This window comes from Harpia harpyja, chromosome 12 (genome assembly GCF_026419915.1).
Source record: "Harpia harpyja isolate bHarHar1 chromosome 12, bHarHar1 primary haplotype, whole genome shotgun sequence".
Classification (NCBI taxonomy): Eukaryota; Metazoa; Chordata; class Aves; order Accipitriformes; family Accipitridae; genus Harpia; species Harpia harpyja.
Window position 1 is genome coordinate 35,112,234 of NC_068951.1, and position 5,647 is coordinate 35,117,880.

Here is a 5,647-nt window from a genome sequence, read left to right on the forward strand (position 1 = left end):
CAGTGTATCTGAATTCACTATGTGTCTTTATACAACTAGATCTCATTTTGTTTCCTATTGGCCCAATAAACACAGACCATAACTCACAGCAGATGTGATGGGTGCTTGTTACTTCATGTTTAAACTGCTTTCACAGATAATAATTTTAGGAATCACAATAAGAGTCTTTTAAGGAGAATGCATCCTTTCAGTGTGCAGTTATGGAAACTTGAAGAAATAAATAGTTTGGAAAATACCACACATAAACTTGAGAATTCAACAGCTTCTATGTTGGTCAAATGAATTTCCCAAGGCGGGGGGCTGGACTAGATGATCTTTAAAGGTCCTTTCCAACCCAAACCAGTCTATGATTCTATGTGACTTTGCTGTGATTTTGCTGTTTGTCACATCAATAGCCAGCTTAAAGTATCATAACAGTGGGACAACTGCATGAGGTAAACTTCTCAATAAAAGGAGGCACACAAAAGTTCTTCAGCTTCATCTTTGCAGGTTTGTCAGAGAAACTTGAAACCAAATCTGTCTAGATCTGTGTTTGGCTAATAACTGCAGCCAGACCCCATTTTGGGTGCAGGCTCCTGTAAGGCCTCTAAGGCCATTGTTGGGAGGTTGCATGGTAGAGCTGGACTGCCTAGGAAAGAGAGGGGTGGGCAGACAGATGGGGGAACAGGGTACTACCTTCTCCATGGTGAGCAATATAAGGGTCTGAAATGGCTGCATGAGTCTAACATGTCATGCTCTTCACGGCTAAGGAAGCAAATGTTGTTACATGGATTGCAGGAAAGCAGAAGATGTGGTAAAGATGGGGGAGAAAAACCTATCTCTCTGCTGCCAGCAGTCAATTCAGGAACTTATCTGTTAGTGAAGTGCCAGTGAGGGCAGCAGAAAGAAAGAAACTTCCCTCAGTGATAAAATACCAGAGTTATGCTTCAGTTGCTATTACCATTTCTAGTGTCAGTGCACATCCCTACATGATGGATAATTTAATGGCTATAGGTCACAAGCTGAAAACGGCACAAGCTCCTCGATTTGCCCTTCAGTAGAAAAGCAGGGCTGCCAGGAGAGCAGGGTCAGTTTGCTCTGCTCTTTTGCACTTGCTTGGCCTGGTACAATATTAGATTTGGTGCCAGGTTCGCCTAAGTGATACATCTATTTAGTAGACAAGGTTCCTGGCTTGTTCATGTTAGTTTTAGAAGCTGGTCTGGTAAATACACACTTGGGAGACGCATTTCAATTGATAAACTAGGATTTAGATGGGGCCTTCTGCATGATCATTGCCTCGGGGGTGGGGGGGTCTGAAGTGGACCCTGTGAGGGACTGAAAGAGTTAATGTCTCAAACATTGTGGTGGGGCAAGTTCTGCTTCACGACGAACTCTGCATAACAAGGAACTCTGCCTAGCAAGGAACCACAGATGAAAAGAAGCCGGTCAGCCCAGCTCAGCACCAGGAGGGGGAGGCTGTGCTGGAGGGTGCACAGCTCCCTGTTCTGACGGGCTGAACACGGCAACTCACCGTGCAGGGAAGGGAAAGTTACTCCCCAAACGACACCCAAGCCCAAAGGCTCACAAACCACTCATAACACCTAAGTAGCCTAATAAGTGCGAGTGCCCGCCCGAAGGAGGGGCAGGGATGATAAAAGGGCATAAACCGAAGCCCCAGGGGCGCAAGCCCACCGGACCCGGACCCGGACCCGGACCCTCGGCTGACTGGACCAACACTGGACCCAAGACCGGTGAAATCTTTCTCTTCCTTTCTGTCTCTCTGCCTTGCTTCCTCTTTCTCTCTCCTTTTCCACAATCCCTACACCTCATCCCTTTAGACATAAACCGTTGACCAAGTCTGGGACTCAGAGCGCATCCAGCCGCCCCCGGGCTCCTCTCTGAGAAGGAGTCTAGAAAGCAAGGGGGTCTGCTCCCAACCTCCTGACCCAACAGGAGGGGTCTCCTTATTGTCTTCCCTGAACTGACTCCCAAATAAGCAAGGTCTGTAGTATATGTTTGGTGATATAGGGCTAGCATGTTACACAGTTTACTGACATAATTTCATGCCAATTCTTGTTGTGAGCATGCCAATTCTTGCTGTGAGCAAATAAAAGTTTAGTTTTGTGAGTTAAAGGATCCCTGGTGTCGTTTCACCTTAATCCTGACCTGGGAATCGGCAAACCGGAGTCATTGTCCTGAGAAATTGGGATGTGACAGACCCTCAAAGGCTGCTGGATGTCTCAAATTCTCTTTCTTTGCAAGGTTTAATGGCAGATGGAGGAACAGTCAGTCATTTTTCCTTTTAAGGCAAAAACCCTCCATGTGTAAGTCACACCATAGGCTGTCCCACAAAGGTTTTGAATCTAGTGGAGAAACGTTTTTGCATCAGAGTGTCTAGAAGAAAAAAGAAGTCTTTTTTTTAAAGCACCAATTTGAGGAAGATAACAAGGGTGAAGAGAGAAAGATTTCTATGAAGTTAACTCTCACTAGTAAGGTGACAAGACACTTGGGAGACTATACTTTCTTTCGTACATCCATGGCTGTGGCCATTGCATGCCAAAAATGCAGGGGTATGCATGGCTGAAGTTTATCAGCCACAGCAACACCCACACTCCTGGGCTTTCCCAGCTAGCCACAAAATGTCACAAAACCTGCATTTCCCTTTTTCTGCAAGTCCTACTGCCCAAGAAGTTGGTAGATCCCAATTTTATTAAATTATAACTTAATTGGCTCAGTTTCCTATTTAAGTCTTTCTTCAAAATTTTAAAAAGGAGTAGGTTGCAATTCCCACATGCAGAAACAAAATAAATGGCTGTTGGGAAAAAGGAAGGTGGTCAATCTGAGTCAGAAAATCTGTGCAGATAGAGACACAGATCTTGGTTTTGAACCCCAGCTTTGCTGGGGCTTCCCTATACCCCAGAAAATTGTGAAGAATATGATTCATGAGTCCAGCCAATGTTTAACCTCATTCATTTTGCCATGGATGACATTTTTTCATCTCCTCGAGGAAAATGAATTTGTATTTCAAACAAATCATGATGTTCACAATCTGCTCATGGAAAAAATAATAATGAGAAAAGTACTGAAATTATTAATCTAAAGCAGCTTTCAAAATATGCCAAGCTTCCACAACAAAATCTAAAATGTTGCTAGTCTAACCTATCCAATACATCACTAGGTTCATCACAGTGCCTCTATCTGTGTACATGCACATTAAGCATATTACTGGTGTCAGTGAGAAAATTATTATTTTCTGCATTTCAGTTTTATTACTTTGCTCTTTCAAACATCTGCGTATGCAATCTGGTGATCCTGCTTGACTTTGCAAGCCCCAAAAGCCGTGCTTGCAGGGTGCCTTCACCAAGATCAGATTTGCAATATAAATGTTTGCAACTTCCATTAGTTCTGCTGTTCAAAGGGTAAACTCCTCCACCACCTCTGTAGCTCTTCCCAATGTTCAATGGTAAACCACATAAAATGCTGCCATCTTGTGTTTAGAGACAAATTAAACATGCTGAAATTTTTTAAAATCTGGATTTCAGAAGACAAAAGTAGGATCTATGCTGTCAGCATGTTATGTTGAGGAAGAATGAAGTGACTGAGATATGGAAAAGTTGTAGCTTCACTTAATAATTTAGTTTCTAAATCTCATCCATTGAAGAATAACTCAGAGATTTAGAATGGTCTGACTATTTTGTGCAAGATGTGTTTTGTATATACCAAATTAACAAGTAAGGCTGTAATCAGAATGGCACACAGTTGGCTTTCATAGAGTAAGGACACCCTGGAACAATTAGGCCTTGATGTTTTGAGGATGCTTCGCGTGCATTGCCAACTTGGCAAGAATACTCAAGGTCCGTCGGAGAGAAAAAGAACGTTCTTGAGATAACAAGCAGGATAATTGGACCTAAGAAATGTAGGATGTGACTGATAAAAAGAAACATCCTGTTCCAGAAGGCGTCAAAGGCCGGATGATTGCCAAAGAAGCATGAACTGGGGGAAAGGTAAAGGTGGCAGGGGGAGATCGCGACCTCCGACTCCATTCCAGGCTGGAAGAACTTGCCCCCCTGCAAGAAGCATGTGTGCTAATCTACGTAGCGAGCGAGGCTAATTTGAATAGGACTGGCCAATAGTAGATAAGATGGTGACTACTAACCAATGAATGTAAATTTAGGTGGGTTTTTACTAATCATGTAACAGAATAAATACATTGTTTTTCTTTGGTGTGCTGTGCTAGCTTTGTGGAATTACCACCTAGCACCCACCTTTGCACAAATATGAAATAAATAATGTCTCTCCTGGGTGTGACATTGTAGGCTCGTTGCACACCGGGAAATGAATCCGCTTTTGAGACAACAATCTTTAGAGCAAGTGCTGAACGCACCACCTCTTGCAGTCAGGTTTGAGGGACCATGCTTTTTCCCCAAGCTGATCTGGCATCCGTGTAACCTACTGCAACCACTCAGTCCTTGGTGTGAGAGGTCACCATGCCAAATTAAAAAAAGCAACAGCGGAACAAGCAGAGATTACCTGCATACCAAGAACGCTCTTCATGTAAGAAACTGTGTTAACGCTTCAAAATTCAGAGAACACATAAGACATGTTAAAAACTACCACTATTACAACTGAAAGCTTGTGTGTTCCTCTTGTGAAAAAGCATGGTTGCTTTGTTATTTGTAAACAGCAACTGGAAATACTTATTTTGACTAAGTGCTACTGTTGGGGTTTTTTTTAATTTCTCTATGTAAGTAATATTAAAATCACGGTCATGTGAAATACTATTTTGGAAATGCTTTATCGTATTCTATCAGTATCACAGTTTATCTGACCATTATTGTTAACCTAAGTTCAGTAAATCAGCGTGACTGAGGCAAACGAGGTGACCTTGGGGATTCACTCTCCTTTTCTTTCTGCATTATGAGATCCAGCTCAATACGGAAAATAAGAACAGCCAGATGAGGCCTGACCAAAGGCCCAGCTCCCCTTGTGCCCTGTCCCCTCAGGAGCACGGGCACTGAGCTGGAGCCGCGCAGGGAGGTTTAGCAAGGCCCCGCACAGGGGTGACCTGCAAACCTGCGAAGTCTGAGGGAGCGGGACCGATCGTGCCTGCTTTCTGTTCACGAGAGGGTGGAATGTGCTGGTCCCACAACAATCTGAACCTCTTCCATGTACACCATACAGTTTTGAGCTGGGGAGCTGGGCCTGGGCACAGGGATGTTACGATACCTGAGGATCCCCGTGCCGTTCCCAACCACCCTCACGTTTCGTGTCGCCGCTCTATTACAACCCTGGCTGTCATTCCCGAAGGAACATGCTCGGCTCGGAGCCCACGCTTCCACAAATGGAGCCAGGAGTCCTCCGGCAGCGTGCATCCCTTCACGTTTATACGAATTCTATTTGATCTGCTGCTTTATTGACCGGTTTCTCGGTGTCATCCGACCCCTGCCGCCTTGTCCCGGCTCTGCCCCCACCAGTCAGCCATTTCACCCCCTCTCCCAGACCGCTCGGGACTGAGCACACGACCTCCCCATCCTCCTCCGTGACCGCCCTCCACCCTGAGCGCTTTCTCTCCCCGCTCCCCGCCCGGCGGCTCTTCCTCGCCGCGGCCCGCCTCAGCACGCCCCTGCCGCGGCAGCCACTGGCGGCCGGCCTGGCGCGCACACCCTCC